Source organism: Protopterus annectens, chromosome 14.part0 (genome assembly GCF_019279795.1).
Source record: "Protopterus annectens isolate FY-2018-M chromosome 14.part0, PAN1.0, whole genome shotgun sequence".
NCBI classification, from domain to species: domain Eukaryota; kingdom Metazoa; phylum Chordata; order Ceratodontiformes; family Protopteridae; genus Protopterus; species Protopterus annectens.
The window spans coordinates 494,634,995-494,659,337 of record NC_056748.1 but is presented as its reverse complement, the minus strand read 5'-3'; the positions used below and the strand labels follow the sequence as shown (position 1 = coordinate 494,659,337).

The 24,343-nt window shown below is 40.1% G+C and overlaps 1 protein-coding gene across 7 annotated transcripts in view; it reads right to left on the bottom strand.

Moving 5' to 3' along the window:
• Nucleotides 1–24,343, bottom strand: part of LDB1 (LIM domain binding 1) — a 1,030,118-nt gene that overhangs the window by 441,638 nt on the left and 564,137 nt on the right. The window lies entirely within an intron of this gene.

The window sequence follows — 24,343 nt, the reverse complement described above, 5'->3', positions numbered from 1 at the left end:
TAGCTATAATTTGTACAGGGGTCTTTGTCAATGGTTAACTGCATCTAGAGTGTCTCGTGTGTCATACTGTTTAACCAGCCTGGAGGTGTGTATGTCTTTAATTTATACTGAAACTCCACCTCCTTTGGCTTTACTGCCCACAGTTTGGAGTCTGAATGTATGATAGGATGAGTAACTAGGTAAGACTGGGGTGCTCTCTGCAGCTTTGAACCAGGTTTCTGTGACTGCGCAGATGTCAGTATTTTCCAGGGGTAAGAATGCTTGCAATGAGTGCAGTTTCATGTTTAGACTCCTAGCGTTTAACAGCATAACCTTTAATTTGCGTTTTGTTGAAATTTTTATGTTGGTAGTTTCAACATCATCACTTTTCCTAAAAAGCACACTAAGTGTTCCAGCTGGACACTCAGTTAACAAATGTAAATAAGATAAGTAAGTGCAAACAACCAATCAGGAAACACGGCTACTGGTAAAACTGAACGAATACTGTTTACTAAACTAACTAAAAATTAACTAAAAAAAAATAAAGCTAAAACATAACACTAACAAATCCTAACAGAAAGAATGAACTGACACTACAAATATCAAGAAAAAAAAAAAAAAAAAATTATATATATATATATATATATATATATATATATATATATATATAAGATTTTAAAACTTACATCAGCAGCTGTAGCACAAAAGCATTTGTGAGATTCACTATTAATAACAAAACCTATGCAAACTAGCTAAAGCCCTGCATAGTAGAAAAGCACAGTTGTGTACACTTACCATAAATGTATATGTTCAAGTGTATTCACTGTTGCAGTCATCACACTTGGGTTATCTGCCTGCAGGTAGCCCTCAGTCGGCCCGAACACCAGAGTCTTAGTATTTCTGCGTCGGATGCTGTCACTTCTTTCATGATGTCAGGTCGTCAGGGGTATAAAAACAGGCAGCCGACACCATTGCTTCAGTTTTTCTTGCCCCAAATGTCAGGAGCCCCCAAATAGGGATCTAGTATATGGTGTGGAACCACCACCAGTAAAAAGTAAATACCAATACCATTAGGAATAGCCACAGAGAGTAGAGATAGAAAGAGAGAAAACCAGGGGGCTGGAGGGAGGGAAACCAGGACTGCAACAGTGAATACATCTGAACATCTACATTTATGGTAAGTGTACACAACTATACTATGTTCTTCGTGTTTCACTGTTACAGTCATCACACATGGGTTGATTCCCAAAGCTGAGGAAGGGTGGAGGCAGTCAAGAAGAGTTAGGGCTGGCTAGTAGGCCTTGCAAGACTGCTGTAGCAAATACAGTCCTGGATTTGGAAAAGATAGGCAAGTGGTAATGCTTGGTGAAGGTGTGTACAGAACTCCAGGTTGCAGCTTCCAGAAAGTTCCTGGTAGGGACTCCCCTAAGAAATGCTGCAGAGGTAGAAGTAGCTGTAGTGGAATGTGTTCTGACCCCCTGAGGGGTTGGTTTTCCATGGTGTTTGTAGCAGAAATGAATGCAGTGTGCTACCATTTGGAAATGGTTTGTTTAGAAATGGCTTTGCCCTCTGTCCCTGTTGCAAAACTGACTAGCCACTGGTCAGAAAGGCTTAGCCCTATCAAGGTAGAACCTGAGCTGTCTGTGCACGTCCAAAGAGTGCAGGACCCTTTCCCCTTTATTCTGAGGGTTAGGGAAGAAGGTTGGCAAATGGAATGATTGGTTTAGGGCCACAATGGACACCACCTTAGGCATAAAGAATGGGTTAGTCCTGAGGGAAAACCTGTCAGCATGGATGACAATAAAGGCTTCCACAGCCATCAGTGCCTGTAGCTCAGACACTCTTCTAGCTGAAGTGATGGCTTGAAGCACGGCTGTTTTCCAAGAGAGGAATTTTAACTCTGCTGAAGCAGCAGGTTCAAAGGGGGGAGTGTGAGTGCTTCCAGTACAAAATTAAGGTTCCCAAGCAGGGGTAGGTGCTCTCCTTAGGGGCCTTAAGTTGTTGGCCCCTCTCAGGAACTGTTTAATGAGAGGGTGAGAAATAGAGATGGCTCAGTATTGTAAAGAGCCGAAATGGCAGAGACATGAATCTTAATGGAGGAGAAGGATAGGCCTCCGTGGAGTAGCTCTGCTAGGTAATCCAGGATCAGAGGTAAGGAGGGCACTGCTGTGTCCTTTCCTTTAGAATGAATACAAGAACAATATCTTTTCCACTTTTTCGCATAGGATTTCCTAGTACTAGGCCTTCTGGCTTCAGGAATGATGTCCAGCACCTGTTTACTTAGTGTTGCTGGTGGAGTATTCAAGGAATAAGCCAGACTGCAAGATTTAGGGTTTGCAATTGTGGATGCAAAATCTGTCTCTCCTGCTGTGCCAGCAGGGTAGGGGTCTGGTGTAGGTGCCAGGGTAGCACCACTGTCAGGCTGCGCAGTAGTGGGTACCAGTGCTGGCATGAGCAGTCTGGGGCAATCAGAATTGTCCTTGGCCTGTCTTCTTTTATCTTGAGTAATACTCTTGAGGGAACGGGCCGAGGGGGAAAGGCATAGATCGAGAGGTTTTTCCATTAAAAGGATAGAGCATCCACCTTCCAGGCCCTGCTGTGAGGGTTCCTGGTGCAGAATTTGCTTAACTGGTGGTTGTGGGGGGAGGCAAAGAGATCCACCTCTGGAGTCCCGCACTTCTGGATCAGAAGGTTGAAAGTGCTTGGCTCCAATTTCCACTTGTGTAGGTCTAGGAGATTTCTGCTTAAGTCGTCTGCCAGTGAATTTTGTTTGCCTGGCAGGAATTGAGCTTGTAGATGGACTTGGTTGTCCAAAGCTGTGCTCAACAGAGTCATGACTAACCTGCCGAGTGTTTAAGAATGGGTTCCCCCCTGCTTGTTTATGTACCACATAACCGTGGTGTTGTCTGTTTTTATCAGCAGTTGTCCTGGAAGGATTAGGTATCTGAAAGCTGTCCGAGCATTATGTACAGCTAGCATCTCCTTTTGGTTGATGTGCACCAGAATTTGGCTTGGGCTCCAGTAGCCCTGAATGCATTTGCCAGTCATGTGGGCCCCCCATGCATAGTCTGATATGTCTGTGGTCAGGGTTTCAGCGGCGTGGGGTACAGTAAAATGCAGTCCTTTTTTGTGGTTGCATGCTTCTGCCCACCAAAGGAACTCTGCCCTCAGACAAGGTATGACAGGAATGACAGGTCCTGAAAATGTTGGCATCAAAGACTTAAGTGCCACTGAAGTTTCCTCATATGCAGTCTTGCATATGGAATTAGCAGAATACATGAGGCCATGAACCCTAGGGCTTGCAGTATTTTTCTTGCAGTTAGCTGGGTTCTGGTGGCCATTTGCTTGAAGTAATCTGTCAGATAGACCTGTTTTTCTGAAGTGAGAAATGCCATCTGGGAAGTTGTGTCCAAGCTTGCTCCCAGGAATACAATCTTTTGACTGGGCACCAGTTGTGATTTATTTTCGTTGATTGTGTACCCCAATGAAGTGAGAAGGCTTTTTACAAATGCCAGGTGCTGAAGCAGCAATTCCTGGCTGTCCGCCTGAATCAGGCAGTGGTCGAAGTACTGGTAAATATAGATATTTCTCGGATATCAGTATGCAATGGCTGGAGCCAGGCATTTTGTGAATACCCTTGGCGCAATAGATAAGCCAAAGGGAAGTGCAGAGAACTGATAATGCATAGGTCCTGCCCTGAAACGTAGATATTTCCTGCATGATTCCTTGATGGGGATGTGCAGATAAGCTTCTTTTAAGTCTAGGGTGACTAACCAGGCATCCTTGGCTAACATAGGGAGTAGCTGTTGCAGGATAAGCATCTTCTATTCTGGGACCACCAGGAAGGTGTTGAGAAATGTAAGATCCTGGATTGTGCACCAAGAGCCCTCTTTCCTGGGTACCAGGAATAGTCTGGAGTAGAAACCCTGACCCCTTTGTTCTACTGGAACTGGCTGAATAGCTCTGATGTCGAGCAGGGAAAAAACGTGGTTTTGAGCCTCTGCCCACTGGTTTGGAGGAAGGTCCGGAAACCCACTTCAGGCTGGCAGTGAATGGAAATAAAATTTCTACCCCCAGGACACAATGCTGAGGACCCATCGGTCCTGAGTGATGGACATTCAGTTTTTTGCATGAAGGTTAAGTTTTCCTCCTAGGGGCAGAAGCAATTAGGCAGGGCTGGGAAGTAGAGTTGAGAAGTCATTGTGAACTTTTTCCATAGGGAGGTGGCTTACCACCATCTGTTTTAGGGGTTGGAGCACTCCACTGATTAGATCTCTGCATACCCTGAGACTGTAGTGTGGGTGGTCTGTTTACCCTGGGTCTTGTTTGGGAAGGCCTGGAGGGGGCTGGAAAAGACCAGTGTTTTGAAGAGCAATGCCTACTGAATCGAGGTGGTTGCACTTGTAAGAAATATTTAATAGTTCGCATAGATTTAGCTTTTTCTTCCATCTTTTTAAGAACTTCTTCTGCTTTGGTGCCAAACAAAACATCCTTATTTAAAGGAGTGTCTAGTAATTTGGATTTGACATGATCTGGCAAGGTCTACTCCTTGAGCCAAGCATGTCTTCTCAGTACAGAGCCAGTGACTGCAGCCCTGCAAGATGCTTCTAGGGCATCAAAACCACACTGCAAAGTATGCTTACTAACTTGGTTTGCAGAATGCATAAGCTCTTGCAAACCTTTATTTTCTGCACAATCTGGAAATATTACCATTGTTTTAATGAGTTCCATAAAATGTTGCTGGTACTTCAGCATGTGAAACTGGCAATTCAATGCCCTGATAGCAAGAGTTGCAGAGGTACATACCTTCTGTCTCTGGAATCCCTGTCCGAAGGGGTAGGATTTTTGTTGTAGTAGCCTTAATACCTTTAGGTCCCTGGGAAATGATCTCTGGATCAGCAGTAGGATTCTTGAAAAGAAACTTGTGGGGATCAGGTACTCGGTAGTACCGGTCAGGTTTCCTAGAGGGCGGAGGTAAGGTGTCTGGAGTAAGACTGGACTCCATGAAAACATCATCCACAACATCCAGGACAGGGGGAATAGCTGAAGGCCTGCGCTGAGGTAGCTCTAAAAATTATCTGAGTATCTTTTTGGACAAAGGATAGTCTTGGCATTCCCAATGGAAATGCTCTCAAAGTATGCAAGGTTTCACCAAAAGAGAAATCTTCTAGAGGGGAGGCAGAGGGAATTGATTCCTCTGCATCTGAATCCTCATAGGCTGATAAGGGCATGCCCTGACAATCAGAAAAGTCAGAGTCACCGAACTCCTGGTCTGTAGAATCTGAAGGCAACTGAATTCTTTGTCTCTTAGCAGGGGAAGGCTGGCTTCCCCTAATTAGTGTTATAAGGTCTTCAGCTATTCTAAGCATTTGTTTATTGTGGCATGGGGGCCTGCACATGCGCTTTGGTCATCAGTTTCTAGGCGTAGAGCGTACTCTGGGACTAAGAAACTTGGTAGTTTTGGCTAAAAAAGAAGTTGTCTGTTTGATTCGAACATTGGTAGGTCGAAAAACACCCTCAGAAGCCGATGCCTGCACAGCGGCTTCAGACCCATCCAAGGTAGAGACATCTGCTGGTTCCATAGTCAAAGAAGCATCTTGAGGCATACTGGACTCCAAATGGGTCTCAGAGGCCTGTGAATCCATAGAAGCGGGCATCAGGGGCTGCAAAGGCACCTCACTGAGTACCTGCGGACTGGCGACTAGCTTAACGGAAGCGTCGTCAGCAGTTTTGGACCTATGAAGTCTGTCTCTGTCATTATCCTTATGTTTTTTTCTTAAGATCGATAGTCGGATGGCTTACCAAAGCCATTTCAGAATATGGAGATAGAGAAGAATTTAGCAACAAAAATAGCCCAACGATGAATGGTTCGGGCATTAAACAAGGCACAAAACCGACAGCGAGGGACGTTGTGGTCTGGGCCTAAACAGGTGACGCAGTAAGAATGAAAATCTCTGTGAGGTACTTGCTTTTCACAGGCAAGACAATTGTTAGCTTTTTCTGACATTGGTTAGAGCAAGAAAAAAGGATCCCCAATGGGCATACTTAGCTTTAGAAGACTTCAGGATTATCAACTCAAAAAACGAAAATTTCAGTTAGCGGCCAACCGATACTTGTGAACTGCTTCTACTTTGGGCTCCTCCCTGGCAAGAAAGACTGATGTAATGGCGTCAGCTGCCTGTTTTTATACCACTGACGACCTGACGTCATGAAGAAGCGACAGCATCCGACTCAAAAATACTAAGACTCTGGTATTCATGCCGACTGAGGGCTACATGCAGGCAGATAACCCAAGTATGATGACTGCAACAGTAAAACACGAAGAACTTCATAAGTCTATTATACAGGAAAACATATAAATAGAGCACATGTGGTCTGGTGTGTTTGTGTTGCAAGAAATATCTCACACTGAAGGACAAGAGGAAGCTGGCTCCTCACTTGTGGCTTCACCTCTTGTCATAAAACACACACACTGAACATACAGTACAAGATACTTTATCACACAACAAACCTCCCCATATTCAACATTTATACAAATACATTGCTTCTGTACACAGTGTCACTATTTGCCTCTTGCATGTACTGACTCCATAAGGATCACTTTCAGCTCAGAATTACTCTGTAATCTGTACTATCTCAGCTCTGTGCTACAGTGGGATGGAGCTTAACTGCAATCCAAATGGATAGAGTTCGATTAGTGTCTCTGGTGTTGGAGGAGTCTGGGTGGAAATAAGCAGTTTATGTCAGTTCACCTGCCCGGGGAGGGGCAGGGGTTTCTGCTTATTGTTGGGTGCCACCTGGTGCAGGCTTGATAAATTTAATCTGACCTCAAAACAGTCTTACCCATTGTCTGGTAGTTTGGGCATGCAGGATGCGAGTTGCCACAAGCATGCTCTTCCTAAGATAGGGTGTCCTCTCCCCATACAGCCAAAAAAAAAATACCCAACCCTACACTGCAAATATCATATCCACCTCCTGACTCTGACTTCTAACAACAATAAACTCACAAGGAAAACAACATAAGGCACGTCTTTCCAGAGGGTTACCAACCTGTTATATGGGATAGGGCAGAATTTTAATAGTCCACATGACTGTAGGCAACATATGAGTTCAAGATAGGTAGAAGCTCAGCAGTTGGGGGTAAATGGGGGATTATTACTCTGTAAATGTTCCATGACACACTACTTATCACCTTACTCACAGAAAAAAGTACTTTTTCATGGCCTTAATTCTTTATTCTACACTACTAATGCTACCACCTTTCTACTTCTGTGCAAGCAGAAAGTTCTAATAACCATTTTGTTTTTCTGGGTTTGTTTTACTAGTTTTACTTCTGGAAGAGATGACACTACTTACAACACATGAATTCATCAGAGAAAAAAAGATGGCATGGGTTGATTCTAAAAAGGTATGTAATGTTTCCCTTATACAACAACATTTTATCCAAAAAAAATGTACTGCAGTTACATTTCTTTCACTATCAGTATTACATAATTTCGGAGCTCTTCACTTCCTTATCCTAAACATAAAAGCTATGCTGCACAAATACTCAAATATCACTGCACTATCCTGTACAAAATAAAACTTGCAGAGCTTGTACAGAAGCATATTTTTCTATACAGATGGCTATGCACTTTGTAATTAAATATTAACTGGCAATCAGAAATTGCCCATATAATATGTAACCAAATAAATCTTTAAAGGAGCTGGTCAAAAAAACTCCAATGCTCCTAATAGAAGTATTAAGTGCCTGTAAAGCCAAGGGGTTCCAAATTACCTGCAACTGTTTTTCTACAAAGACTAGCTCAGAGTAGAGAGGTTACTGCCATATTTGCTTATTATATGCAAATTAAAGCAGAATTGCAATGTCCAAAGAGTAGCCATAACTCTTTAAAATTCCTGATGGCTACACTTGCGTGGTCACAAACTCCCACAAAAAAGAGCAGCACCGAGATGCTCCTGGAGACTCAACTACCCTTAAATGCTCTGCAGAACTGTACATAAAATGAGGTCTGCACACATGGCAATGTTTATGTACACACAAGCGATATCATGCTTTACGATACACAATACATGCCCGTTGTGCTGCAGTTACAAAGCTCTTAACATTCTGACTGGCAAGCAATCAGAAATCAAGGGCTACATGACAACTCAACAGGCATGCTTTACCCTAGGTGAACTCCTGTACTTTTCTTTTTCTTTGTTATAATCCGTGTCTTTTGATGGCCACAAAACACATTTTAAGCCACTGCACTGCTCTAAATATAGTCTTTGCACATTAAGTAAATAAGAAAATGTTTGCATACGGCAATTACCTGCTTCTGCACAGCACAAGCATTATCATCATGCAAAATGCCAGCTCTTACAAAAGAAAATCATCTCCTGGTTTAACAATTACACTACTAAACCAAGAATAAAGTAAAAAAGAAAGTAAAGCAACAAATACTGACAGACACCCTTTATTAAATTTACAAAGCACCACACTCCATTTATTGGTGTAATGGCAACCATCTTCCAAGAACGAAAAAAAAAAAAAAAAAAGTTTGTGTGCTTCTGCCTGTAGTTCTGTAAACAGTTGTTAACAAAAGTTCACTATTCGGGATAATCCAATACTCCTCTTCCAGCTACACAGAAAGCATTAAAAGAAAACAATGTTCCCCGCACTATAAGTTACATTACTTTTGTTTTTTTACAGTGTTATTGCAAAAATCGATCTGGATATTGAAGATGGAAGACAGCACAGACACGTTATCTCAAGGTAAAAGACAAAAAGATTAGTACATTCAAAACAAACAAAAAGAAAGTAAACTACTTACAAAGGTATTTGATCTGAACATGGTCAGGAATAACAAGTTTAAGGATGTCACTTATGAACATTTCCCTAAAATGCTACACCTGTGCGATTCCTGTTGTCGGGAGAGTAGTTCCAGTTTGTTAACTTATCTGGTTTAAGAATCAGTGCAGGTACATAACCAAAAGCAACCGTTATAAAAGCTACAAAACGTGGGTTTGCTAAAAGTGCAAACTAGTTTTCAATGCAAGTATACAAGGACAGGGGTTAAACTGGACAGGGTACATGACTTTAATGCAAAATTTTCAATTATTCTAAGATCTGCCAATTGCAGCACAATTTTCTTCACTTGAGATTGGAACATTTTTGCTAGGTCACCTTCACTAACAGCACTCCAGTGTTGGTTTATGGCATATCAATATTCAATATTACTTTTCTTAAGTATGTGCACTACCTTGTTCCACATCTAACACGCACCACTTACTTGCACATAAGCTTGTCAGTGATTTTATAAAAACACTTCAGGATTCCCAGCTTTTTGCAAACTTTTCTTATATCCCAAAGGAATTGCAAAGATATTAATATCAAACCGCATTACTTACTCATTCTTTTTCCAAAAGAGTAACTACATTATAGTTAACACATAAGTGGATGCCAGTGTTATGCGGTCAAAGGAACGTTTAGTAAGCTATTAACTGCATTTTATTATGTGAGCAATTAATATTTCAGTAAAGATGCTGAAAAAACCCTGCAAATCTTACCCAACAGTTCATTAGGGAAAATCTCTCATCAATCTCCCTTTTCCCCCATTTTCCTATATGACAAGGGGTTGGACTGTCACTTCTAAATGTCCACCAACACTGTCGTTTCCATTCTGGCTTCTAAATGGTGACATATTTGCATTTTCAATGCCATTTTCATTCTTCGAGTATCACGCCTGACTGTTGGAGGTTATCTCACACACAGTCCATTTATCTCTTTGCTGGATGTCCTCTTTTCCAGATGCCTTCTTTTCTCTCCCCCAAATCTTCTTCACCAGATTGTCTTCTGGTTTCTAGCACATATGCTCTAACAACCGTAATCTGTTCTCTTTTACCTTCCTCTTCAATTGGAGCAACTTTGGTTTCTGCTCCAATGCCCTAATTTCTTCAACTATCCAACAGTGTGCATCCTATTACCTGTCACAGGCCCTTCATCTCTATCACCTCTAGATCTAGTCACTGTTCTGCCTTCACTGCCCAGGTTTGTTTTATTTATTTATTTTTACTGTGGTACAACAGTGATCCAACAACGACCAATTATAGGCTCAGCCCCGGTAAAATACAGTTACACTGGTTGCATCACTGTTTTGTACACCTTACTTTTCAGATTCTTTGACAGAATTCTGTTACACACTATCCCTCACACTGTGCCAGTTGGCTGTAGCCCCTATGATGCTTGCTTTGACCTCCTCAACCAGGCTTCCCTTTCTCAACCACCCCTCCCAGATACCTACATCTGTTAACCTGTTGCAGTATTTTCCCTTCCTCCTCAACTTTTAACAGGCAAGAATAAGCAATACAAATTATGAAATTGCATTTAAAAAAAAAAATTTCTAATTATAGGTTTGATTAGAGGTCTGCGAGTTAATGAGAGCCTTGGCCAATTAATCTACCTCACTTACATCTAACGTCCAACGTATTGCAAATAAGTTTCAGTACTGGTAACAGTATGTGCTACAGAAGCTAGCCATTTCAAAAGAAAAATGTCACAACAGAAAGCCACAATATAACTACATTACAATTATTTTCCCCTCGTGTATTTTAATGCTTCACTTCTGTCTGTCTCTCTCTCTTACAAATGTATTCCTGTCAAACAACTCAACCTAGCTACAAAGAACAAAGCCCACGTACAAGAACTCTCATAACTGATGAGACCACTAGTATACGAAAAATAAGTAAAATTAACAATATCTCACACCCTAAATGATTTTGTGTAGGTATTTTCCCAACTGCCTGCCCGCCATCATCCATGTCAGTCCCTAGCTAGTCCATTCATTCCCTGCAGGTGATAGCAGGAGGCCATCATCAAGGAAGCCACTACGGTTTGTCTTGGCCCTACGTCTTCCCCTCCCACCCATACAGAGGCCTGATGTGACTGGGATCCCCACAATGCCACCCAGCAGTACACATGCATTTCTGACAAGATGAATTACAGTTATTGTGCGCAGATTTACAGCTTCGTTGGCACACATCTCCAGTATTAACAGACCAACGATAAAAGTAGACTCCAAGAAGCAAAAACAAGTAGTCTTTCAGGCAAACGAATTCACAAACCACAAACTTTAATATAAAGCGCTTTTCGTCATTCCCAATGGAATAACTTCTTCAGACAAGTCTCACAAATACAAATCACTCTATATATACGTATGTAAAAATCTTGTTCAATCAAACAATTAGCTTAATTACCAAATTGTTAAACTAATTGGTAAAAAGTTCTGTTAAGAATAATGTAATATATACTATACAAAACGAAACAAAAAGTCCTACAACTCAACTAAAACATGTTTCCAAGATGTATAAGGTATGTCCCCATACAGATATAAACTGCGTGACTTAAAAATACAATTGTGCCAAAAAAATAAAAGTTATATGTATTTAAAAGACATTTAAAATGGGAAAACAAAAATAAAAGCAGTGACAGCAGTATTGATGTTACATTTAAGCTACCTATAATGTCATATTAGGGAAATAACCAAAGATTATGAAATACTAGCCAAGGATATAGAAGAAGTGAAGTCTCCAGTATTGTCGCTGCTTGCCACAAGATCAGGCTGCCAACCTCCATACCCCCAAAGATGAGAGGTGGCATCAGCATCTCACTCGCATCCTCACAGGCCAACTCCTCCAGCATTCAAGTTGCTAGCTGATCCCAGGCTGTCTGGGTCAAAAATAGGGCTTTCTTCCTCAATGCCTCAAAGCAGACATCAGCTCCCCTTTGCCTACTGTCTTTAGGAAGACAGTAAATGTAAACTGGATCAACACCTGATCCCAACTCTCTTCTCAAAAGGTTATTCTAGTTATTTATTTTTATATAAAAAACATTAATCTGTAGAATTACATGCACACATTATAGTGTTCCGTTACTGAACATGGCAACATTTAATGCTTAAATACTGGAAATGCAACTTGTACCCAGTACACAAGGCATAAAGGCCTCATTATTATAAGCTGCAACCAGATGCAAAGCAAATACAAGTGATGTGTCAGCGTTTACAGACATTATGCACGCAGTAAATAAAAACAAACCAACATGGTCTGGTACATCATACCAGAACCACAAACTTGTATAACTAACTACCTGGTCACTGCAGTGCATCCCTTTACAGTGTAAAATACCATGGACAACAGAAACCCACATCAGTCATCAGACTCAACTCACCTGTTACACTTACTTTTAGCAGAGAAGGGAAGCTAAAAGTGTAGTAGTGCTTTGCCTTTAGCTGCTCACAAATTAGTCCTACACACAAGACTTAAAATCAACATTCAGCAAAACTAGCAGCAGACTTCTTAAAAGCTTTTCCCTCCTGACAGTAGATATTTAAATGTGTGACTACTGAAAGTACAGTTGTGTACACTTACCATAAATGTAGATGTTCTAATGTATTCACTGCTGCAGTCATTACATTTGGGTAATCTGCTAGCAGGCTGCCCTCAGTTGGCCTGATTAACAAAGTCTTGGGTCCTGCGTCAGTTGTTGTCCCTTCTTCCAGGATATGTCAAGTCGTCAGGGGTATAAAACAGGCAGCAGACACCATTGCATCAGTTTTTCTTGCCCCAGATGTCAGGTGCCCCCCAAATGGGGAGCAAAATATATATAAATAATTTTAAACACAAAAATATATACCTCCATGCAAAAGCAAATACACCAAAAAGGCTTTTAAGTATAGAAAAATAAAGGAGAGGCATAGTAAGAGAAAAAAAAACGGGGCTGGAGGGAGGGTAACCAGGACTGCAACAGTGGATACACTCGAACATCTACATGTATGGTAAGTGTACACAAATGCACTACATTCTTCATATTTCACTGTTGCAGTCATTACATTTGGGTAGATTCCCAAAGCTAAGGTTGGGAGGATGGATTTATACATTATTAGGACTGGCTATAAAGCCCTGCAAAACAGCAGTGGCAAAGCCAGCTCTGGATTTAGAGAAAATTGGTAAGTTATAGTGCTTGGTGAAAGTATGAAGTGAACTCCAGATAGCAGCTTCTAGAATAACCCTGGTAGGAACACCTCTGAGAAAAGCTGCAGACATATATGCAGCCCTTGTGGAATGGGATCTGATCCCCTGGGGGATAGGTTTTCCATGGTGCTTACAGCAGAAATTAATGCAATGGCTTATCCATCCAGAAATGGTTTGCTTTGAAATAGCCTTTCCCTCTGCCCCTGCAGCAAATGCTACCAGCAGTTCAGATTTTCTTCGAGATTTAGTCCTGTTCAAGAAAAATCTAAGTTGTTTGTGTACATCCAATGAATGCAGAATCCGCTCCCCTTTGTTCTGTGGATTGGGAAAGAAAGTTGGCAAATGAATGGACTGATTAAGAGCCACACTGGATACCACCTTGGGCATGAAGGATGGATTGGTCCTGAGTGACACTGTCCGCATGAAAGATGATGAAAGGCTCCACTGCCATAAGGGCCTGTAATTCAGAAATCCTTCTAGCCGAAGTGATTGCTAAAAAGAAGGCTGTTTTCCAGGAAAGGAATTTTAAGTTTGCAGTAGCAGCTGGCTTGAAAGGAGGTACAGCGAGTTTTTCCAATACAAAGTTAAAGTCCCAAGCAGGGGTTGGAGCTCTCCTGGGCAGCCTTAAGTTTTTGGCCCCTCTGAGATACTGCTTTAACAGAAGATGAGAGAAGAGGGGTAGTTCTGTGTTGCAATGAGCTGAAACGGCTGAGGAATGGATTTTTATGGAAGAAAAAAATAGGCCCTTGTGAAGCATCTCAGTTAAGTATTGCAAAATCTGAGGTAAATTGGGCACTGTTGTGGTCATCCCTTGAGATGGATTCCAGGCACAGAATCTTTTCCATTTGTCAGCATAAGCTTTTCTGGTACTAGGTCTTCTCGCCTCCAAAATGACATCTATCACAGGTTTGCTGAGGGATGCTAAGGGGGCCAAGCTGCAAGATTCAATGTTTGGAGCGGAGGGTGCAGAATATGGTTGTTCTGCTGAGACAGTAAGGAAGGTGTCTGAGGCAGGTGCCATGGATAAAGTTGACAGACTGCATAGGAGTTCGTACCAGTGTTGGCAAGGCCAGTCTGGAGCAAGCAAAATCATCTTTGGTTTATCGTGTTTGATTTTTATAGAACTTTGGAGAGCAAAGGCGGGGGGGGGGAGCATAAACTGATAGGTTTTCCCAACTGAAGGACAGAGCATCCACTTTCCAGGCTTTTTTGTGAGGAGCTCTTCTGCAAAATTTGTCCAACGGGTAGTTCTGGAGTGAGGCAAAGAGATCTATGTCTGGGCTCCCCCATTTGCATGTCAACATGTTGAAAATCCGTGGTTCCAGTTTCCATTAGTGTGGATCCATGAGACTTCTGCTTAGATAGTCTGCCAAAATATTCAGCTTTCCTGGCAGGAATTGGGTTTGTAGTTGTACTTGATAGCCCAAAGCAGTTTTCCACAATGCCATGGCTCGTCTGTAGAGGGGGTAGGAATGTGTGCCCCCCGTGCTTGTTTATGTACCACGTAACTGTGGTGTTGTCCGTCTTAACCATTAGTTGCCCTGGATGAAGGTAGTCCTTGAGGGCTGTCAGAGCTTTCTGTACAGCTAGCATTTCTTTTTGATTGATATGAAGATGCATTTGATTCGAGCTCCATTTGCCCCAAATGCACTTCCCTGCCTGATGAGCCCCCCATGCATAGTCTGATGCATCTGTAGTTAGGGTTTGGGCGGCAGGGGATGGTGTGAATAGCAGTTTTGGTAGCAGGGCTCTGCCCACCATAGGAACTCTAGTTGCTAGGCAAGGTATGATAGGAATCATTGTTTCCAGGCAGTGAGAATGCTGACTCCATAAACTTTTTAAGTACCACTGAAGTTTCCTCATATGCAGTCTTGCATATGCAATTGCAAGAATGCAGGAGGCCATGAATCCCAAGGCTTGCAGTATTTGTCTTGCTGATAGCAAGGTTTTTGTGGCCACCTGTTTGAAGTCAGTCACCAACTGAATTTTCTTTTCTGGCGTAAGGTAAGCCATCTGGGCAGTTGTATTCAAGCTTGCACCCTGGAATGTTATTTTTTGAGAGGGTACTAGTCGTGATTTCTTTTCGTTTATGGTGTACCCTAGACAACTTAGAACCCTTTTTACAAACGCCAGATGTGTTAGAAGAATGGCCTTGTTTTCTGCTTGAATTAGGCAATTGTCCAGGTATGGATATATTTGAATATTTCTTTGCTTGCAAAAAGCAATTACTGGAGCCAGGCACTTTGTAAAGACCCTGGGTGCAGTAGATAAGCCAAAGGGCAGTGCAGAGAACTGATCATGCAAAAAGCCTGCTTTGAAGTGGAGGTATCTTCTGCAAGATTCCCTGATTGGGATATGCAGGTATGCCTCTTTTAAGATCTAGAGGTGCCAACCAGGCATCTTTGCCTAGTATAGGAAGTAACTGGTGAAGAGTCGGCATTTTGAATTTTGGAATGTCCAGGAAAGTATTTAGAGTAGACAAGTCCAGAATTGGACACCATGATTTGTCTCTTCTGGGTACCAGGAAAAGTCTGGAACAGAAACCTTGTCCCTTTTCCCCTTCTGGTACTAGTTGAATAGCCCCCATGTTTAACAAGGAAAGTACTTGTTTCTGAGCTTCTGCCCACTGATTTGGGGGCAGGTCTGGCCATCCGCTTGGAGTTGGCAACTTGTGGAAATGAAATCTGTATCCCTGGGACACTATTTAAAACCCATTTGTCCTGGGTTATAAGTTGCCAGTTTTTTGCATGAAGTGCCAGTTTTCCCTCCAAAGGGGCGGCTAAAAGGTAAGTGCTTGGTAATTCTAAAGGAAAGTCATTGAGACTGTTTACCATAGGGAGGCGTCTTGTTGTTTACAGATTTGGAAGAGGAGGCACCTCATTGTTTAGTTCTGAAAGTCCCTTGGGACTGAAACTTGGTGCTTTTGGCCTGTCTGGGTCTGCCTTGAGTGGCTCTGGAAGGAAATGGAAAGGACCAGTTCTTAGTAAGCCAGTGCCTACTAAATCTTGGAGGTTGTACTTGTAAGAAATTCTTCACAGTCTGCATAGATTTAGCCTCATCTTCCATCTTTTTTAGAACTTCATCAGCCTTACTGCCAAACAGACGGTCCTGCTGCAAAGGAGCATCCAACAATTTTGCTTTAACATGATCAGGCAACGATTGCTCCTTAAGCCAAGCATGCCTTCTAAGCACAGACCCAGTAACAGCAGCCCTGCAGGAGGCCTCCAAAGAATCAAAACCGCATTGCAAAGTATGTTTTTCAACTTGTTCAGCTGAATGCAATAAATCCTGTAAATCTAATTTCCACACAGGCTGAAATCATCATCATTTTCTGTTTAAGCAGTCCCATGATATGCTGCTGATATTTTAGCATATGAAACTGACAGTTTAAAGCCCTGACTGCCAAGGTTGCAGAAGTATAAACCTTTTTACCCCATCTATCTAGCGCCCTGGAGTCTCTATCAGAAGGGGCAGGATTTTATCAGAAGAAGCCTGAATGCCCTTGGGCCCCTGAGAAATGGTTTCAGGGTCCGCAACAGGATTTTTGAAAAGGAATTTGTGGGAATCAGGAACCCTGTAGTATTTGTCTGGCTTACAAGGGGCCGGAGGTAGAAAAGCGGGGTCCATACTGGATTCTGAAAACACATCAACAATGTCTAGTACAGGAGGTATAGCCAAAGGCCTATGCTGAGGAAGAAGAAAATCCCTAAGACTTTTTTTGGATTCAGAAAAAACCTGACTTTCTCAGTGGAAATGTTCCCGTAAGGTATGTAAAGTTTCCCCAAAAGAAAAATCCTCAGAGGGAGAAGCAGAAGGAATGGAATCCTCTACATCAGAGTCCCCATAAGTAGGTATAGACAAATCCTGTTCATTAGAAGAGTCAGAAGAAATAGAATCCTGTTCAGAAGATTCATAGTCAAGTTCAGCCCTAGGCCTCTTTGAAGGTGTGGGTTGGCTACCCCTGATTAGAGTAATTAAATCTTCAGCCATTTTGATCATTTGTTTTTTTAGGCATAGGGGCCTGCACATGTGGCCTAGGCGCCGGTTTTTTAGACCTAGATTGAGACTTTGGCCTTAATATTGAAGATGGCGTCGGTTTAATATACAAATCTGTAGGCCTGAATATACCCTCAGAAGCCGGTGCCTGCACAGTGGCTCCAGACCCATCCAAGGTAGAGACATCCATGGGTTCCATAATTGAAGCATCTCGCGGCATACCGGACTCCGAATGGGTCTCAGTAGAGGCCTGCGAATCAGAAGTAGTGGGCATCAGGGGCAGCAAAAGTGCATCACTGAGTACAGGTGAACTGGCGACTGGCTTAGGATAAGCGTCGTCGGCAGTTTTGGACCTCAACGGCCTGTCATCGTCTTTTTCTTTGCATTTTTTTTTAGGTATTCCGGTAGTTGGATTGCTAACAGACATCATTTCTGGATAATTAAACCATGATCCAAAATATTTAGAGGCAAAAATGTACCAACGACGGACAATGCATTGATTAAATAAAGCACAAAACCGACAGCAACGTTGTCGTGGTAAGGGCCTAGGCAAGGAATACAGTACAAGTGAAAATCCTTATGAGGTATTTGCTTCCCACAAGTAATACAATTATTAACTTTTACTGACATCGGCAAGGAGCAAGAAAAAGTTTCCCCAACGGGGTACTTAGCTTATTAGTTGAAGACTTCAGTTCTGAAACTCGAAAACGAAAATTTCAGGAGTCGGACGACCGGCACTTGTGAACTGCTTCTGCTTTGGGCACTGCGCGGCAAGAAAGACTGATGTAACAGTGTCGGCTGCATGTGTTATACCCCTGATGACCTGACATCATAGAAGGAGGAACAGCAACCAACGCAGGACCCAAGACTTTGTTAATCAGGCCGACTGAGGGCAACCTGCCAGCAGATTATCCAAATGTAATGACTGCAACAGTGAAACACGAAGAACATCTGGCTATAACCACACACAAACACAAATAAAAAATTGTCTTCATTTTAATTGTATTCAGCCTTTATCCTGCTTAAAGCACAGCTCAGTACTAAACACCGAGCAGGTCAGGTCTAAAAACCATGGTTTATTTTTGTTGTGTTTTAAAAAGTAGAAATGTGAGATCATCACAATACAAGATGGGAGTTACCTACCTTCAGAAGTACGAAGCAATAAGGAACTTCTGTGGCACTTCTGCAACATTCTCATGTAAGGACCAAAAGGTAATTTAGACCTTTACTCAGATCTTTCAGTGGCAATAGATGCCAAACCAAGAAAGAGTACAAAACCATAAGTCACATAGTTAGATCTGCAAGAGACAGCAAAGTACTGATAAGCACAGCAAGTTATACCAACAACCTCAGATACTGTACTGAGTGTACTATGGTCTGCTTTTGAATCTATGCTGATGGAATGTAATGAGAAAGTAGAATGGGAAATAGCGTGGTCGGTTGTAGAATTCTCCCAAAGTTGTTATAGTTTTGTTAACGTTAAGCTACTATTTCAGTGAAAATTATGCACCAGTAGAAGAAGAGGATGACGACGACTATGCTATCCCAACAGACCCTGGGTCAGAGCTGCAGCCAGACCTAGGCAGTCACCTAGGGCCCACAGGCCAGGGGGCTGCCACACTATTTTGTTTTTAATTAAAAAAAATGTATTTCTTCTTTAAGGGTGTTCATCCTTTGGCCTCTGCGTCCCTGAGTACACGGACGCACACCTCTTGCTGCTGCGGCTTCTTTTCAGTGTCCATGCGCAGAATTTACATTGGGATTAAGGCAAGTTAATTCAAGAGTGCATGTGTGTGTCTGTCTTCAAAATACCTTGGTTAGGGATGGCAGGTTAGTTAATTTGCTCAAGCTAAAACCCTGAACCTTTGTTACAGGAGATATCCAACACTAAAAACGTCTGAAAAAAGCAGCCGCACACAGCTATAATACAGCCTGCGATTTAATACGAAAAAGACACACAGTCAAAATACAACCAACTGAAAAGGACGGATTTAGCGCTTTCTTCCATCTAGAGTGTGGATTTCATCAGACTCAATTACACATGTTTCTGAACTAATGTATCATTTTTTTGGCGCCAAGCAATCTCATTTGTAATTAAAGGAACCTTATACCAACTCAATACATAAATACCACTCTAAATAATATGGAATAAAAAAATGAAATAAAAAAATATGAAATAAAAAAACATGAAATAAAAAAACATGAAATAAAAAAACATGAAATAAAAAAACATGAAATAAAAAAACATGAAATAAAAAAACATGAAATAAAAAAACATGAAATAAAAAAACATGCAAGTGTCAATACTACATATTTCTAAACTTGTATACCAAGTAGTACAACTCTAATTCATTGCTAACTCTCGTACATCATGCTGTCATGTAGAGAACTAAATCATAATAAATATAAAATGTACCAGCATAGTAAAATATAGAAAAAATGCTAAATTAATTTCTACAAAGATAACTGAAAAAACTACCAAGTAACTGTCCATACACCAGAATACATTCATAGGGGAACTGATAACGCTCTATGGGGATTTATGTACAATTCATACCAATTATCATAAATAAATAAATAATTTAATGCTAGCTTGTTACAATATTAAATAAAATATATAAATATGAATATTATTTAAAATGAATATTGATGAAAAAGTAATATTGATTAAAAAGTGAATGTTAATATAAAGTAAAATCCTACAGTCTAATGCATTTCTTCCCATAATGTATATCAATAAATAATAAATTCATAAATATAAACACATACAAATAAATACATAAAAACATCTGTAGATGATAGAAAATGCAATGTCAATAATTAAGATATACAAAGTATATATTGTCAAACCATTATAATATTATAACAATGAAGGCTTAATATTAATGTAATCATTCAAGCCTGGCGGGGTAGCAGCATCTGTTAAAATTTGCCATCTAATTTCTTTCCCCAATAAAATGGCTTTAATATCACCACCTCTATTGTCCACTTTGACTTTTTCTAGTATGGCGAATTTAAATTTGCGGCTATTATCCTTGTCTGCCACATGCCTGTATAGTGCATTTGTACTGTCTTTTTTTCTTTATAGCATAGAGGTGGTCATAGATTCTTTTCTTAAACATCCGTTCTGTTTTTCCTATATAGAAACTGTTACTTAATTATACTGCAATATATATTATATGGTGGGTGTTACAATTCCCACTACTAATTTGAATACGAGTCCTATTTATATTCTCTAATTTAACTATATCAGTTTCTAATATTACATGACAGCAGCTGCAACAACCACATTTACGTGTTCCAGTATAATGCATATTCATACATTCCACCCTTTTGTATCTTTCAAAAATCTTTTTCATATTAATTCCCATTTTAAAAACAAAAATGGGAGCTTTACCTACTATTTCTTCTATTGCAGGGTCTACTCTACGAACATTCCAGTATTTAAGAATACATTTTATACTCTTGGCCTGAGGGGTATACTCTAGAATACAAGCTCTTCTATAGTCCGTAACCTGTTGAATCTTACTTGGATTTAATAAAGGTTTACCCAAAACAGGGGAGACTCTATTCCCCCATTCACCAATAACATAGGTCTTAACTTCATTCAATAGTTTTTCAGGGTATCCTTTAAGTCTAAACATACTGTCAATATTTTCTATTTCTTCTATCATATCTTCATATGTTGAAGTTATTCTAACCGCTCGAATGCATTGCCCCTTAAATATGCTTTTCTTTGTTTTGTATGGGTGATAGCTACTATAATCTAAGTAGTTATTGGAGAATGTTTCCATCCTATAAATACGAGATTTAAAACCATCGTGATTCATAGTAATATATGTATCTAAATATGCAATTCCTACTCGACTAGATTTATGTGTGAACTTCAAAAATGTACTTCATGTATTCAGATAAGTTAGAAACTCCACAAAGATATCATCCGGTCCATCCCATAATATGAAGATATCATCCAAATATCAGGTATAATACCTAATGTATCTATGGTACTTACTCTTAAACATTTTTTCAATTTCCCAGTCTAACATAACCATGTTAGCATAAATAGGGGCACAAGCAGCACCTATAGCTACTCCCCGTGTCTGCTTGTAATATTCCCCCTCATAATATATATAGCTGTGTTCTAGTATGATAGACATACATTCTATAATAAGACTTACATGTTCCCAATCTAATTCTGAATAGCTTTTAATGCTATTGAGGAAACTGTCTAGTCCTTCCTCTTTAGGAATACTAGAAAATAAGTAGACAACATCTACCGTTATAAGGATAAGCCCTTCCTTCCATAATTGTGGCGACAGATTACTTAAAAAAATTCCAAGAGTCCTTGGTAAGGTGAGGAATCTTGTTATAAATGTGTTTTAACCATGTATCTATAGTCACCCCTAGTGGAAATGTTTTAGCATAACTTCCCGATATAATAGGGCGAAACGGTGGGTCCTGTATGTTTTTGTGCACCTTAGGAACACCTACTATAGTAGCTAACTTTGGATTTTTAACAGTTAAAAAAATATATAATTCTAAATTAATTCTTCCATCTAATAATAAATCTTCTATAAATAAATCAATCTTTTTATAACCAATATTTATTTCATTCAAGGAAACAGAGTTGTATTTAGCAGAGTCAACCAAAATATTGAATATCTTATTCTTATACGTGTCCTGGTCGTATAGGACAATCCCACCCCCTTTGTCGGGCTTCATAATTCTAATAGATTTATCATTAGTGAGCCTGTGTATTAATTCTTGTTCTCTCTTATTCATGTTATTTTTTATTCTTCCATTTGATATTTCATTCTTTAAAAGATATATTTCCTTAGTCACCAATTTTTCATATAAAGCAATATTCGGATGTGTGGGGGGAATATATGTGCTAGGCTTCTTCCGTTTACTTTTTTCGCCTGTAATATATTTATTTTTAAATAATATAGCCAAATTTAGTTCTCAAATATTTCTTAATCTCCACTATACAATCTACTGTCCGAAAACTTCTCACTGGGACAAACTTCATCCCTTTCGAAAAAAGGGTAAAAAATTCATCACTCATCTCTAAATCGGTATAATTGAAAATATTGAAGTTATGCTTACTAACAATAATATTGTTAGGAGCAGCCAAGGATAGTGAGAGACTCCAATTGGTCTCTTGTAACACATCCAACAATGGCTGCTGTTCATCCATCCTAGTAACTTCAAATGTCTCACATCCCATAGGTGATTGTTCGGCTCCTGACAATAACCTAGGTGTAAAGACATCTACACTACTCATAATTGTATCTAACTCCTCCATTCCTGATTGTATGGGTACATTTGTCCCCTTCCTGATCTCTGGTTTGTCCATTTCCAATTTCTTTTCCAGTTCGTTCTTGCTCTTTGATTTCTCTCCCCATAAAAATTTCGATTGTCCCCTGAGATATAATGATTATCCAAATTATAATCGAAACTTAATACATCATTACTATCAACCTTTCTCCTAACTGCTTTTTTCCATGGGTAGGCAGAATTATTACCATACTCAACTAGGTCCCTTTCTAATTTCTTATGCTTTTTTAACACTATAGTGTTTGCTTTACGATCTACTTCTGTAAACTGTTTATAATATAGCCGTTCCCATTGATTAAACAACAAATCATCCACAATTAGCTTATTAAGTTTTTCAACTTTTTCAATGGCTATACACAATTTTTCATCATTTTTCTTAATCAAGAGTTTAATAAAATCAAACCCAAATTTATCGAACAAAGCTTCAAATTCTTTACATGTGTCATCATTTAAAACAATCCCCATAGGTTCCTTAAAAAATCTAAGTCCCTTAGGGACAATTTTCAGTGTTATACACTTGTTCAGATAGGCGTTATCAATTTTAATTCCCCTAATAATGTTGAGTTGCTTGCCTAAAGCATAAATTAAATCACGTAAAGTGCCAGTATACATCTCATCCTGTCTTACATTTATATCAACATGTATACGTTCTTTGTCAAAACAAACATCAGCAGACAGGAAATTGTCCAAATTAGTTAATTTACCCTGTTGCTTACTATTATTGTCCATGTTCAAGTTCATATTCACGTTCCCTACGTCTCTAGGGCTGGAATTGTGCTGCGCTTTGTAATCGATTCTGATGAAATCCACACTCTAGGTGGAAGAAAGCGCTTAATCCATCCTTTTCAGTTGGTTGTATTTTGACTGTGTGTCTTTTTCGTATTAAATCGCAGGCTGTATTATAGCTGTGTGCGGCTGCTTTTTTCAGACGTTTTTAGTGTTGGATATTACTTCCTGGTTGCTGTCTTTCAACACTATTACTGTTCAATTACTTGTTACAGGAGACAAGAGCATAAATCCTCTATACCAACTACCAAAGTACTCAAAGTGCATTTTCAAGGAATTGTGAGCTTCAGTGCATTTTCAAGGAATTGTGAGCTTCAAGGGAAGAGAAGTTTATTGCTGCTCATGCCAAGTCTGTTTTCAATGTGCAACTGCTTTGTTTAGAAAATCGCTATCACTTTTTATACTATAGAATTTGAATGCAGTATTAGTAGCTCAAAAGGTAGCATACTGCTGCTGATACCGAAGGCTAGGAGTTCTACTTCCACACCATGTAGATAGATTCCTGACACTGAGCTGCACTTTGGGAGGGGGATGCAGTCCTGAATGTGTCCTCCTTTGGATGAGATGCCTAGCAACTATGAACCTTTTGTTAGTTTGCCATCCATTCCCTATTGCAATTTTAAGCTTACCATTTTTTTTTAATGTAACCTAGGCAATTTATTCTTCAAGGGCAGCAGGCACTGAATTGTTTGCTAGCAGCAGCCTCTTCATTAGTTACAGATCTGTTTATGGGGAATTATTCAAATGATTTTCATGTCTGTAGAGATGGTTCATACTGACTGACACTAGAAATGCTCTGAACTGGACAGTTTTGTCATTACTGGCTCATACATTTTGTTTCACTGCTTACTGGAAAATGTTAAAAAATATAAATTTAAAACACTAACAAGTGGTGCTATATTAATTATTTAATAATATTAATTATTAATTATAATTTAATTACATTAAGTAGTTGGACAGCACAGTGGTGCAGCAGTAGTGTTGTTGCCTCACACCAAGAGGTTCTCTGGTTCGATTCTCGACTGGAGTGCCATCTATGCAGAGTCTGCATTTCTTCCCTGCGTTCATGTGGGTTTCCACCAGATGCTCTCTCTGGTTTCCTCCCACATTACAAAGACATGCATCTGGAGCATTTCCCCCGAGACTTCCGCTGAAAAATGGCTTTGTTCCAAGTCGGACTTTCCCGGTAACAAATGTTAATAAATAAATAAAATAAATAAATACATGTAAT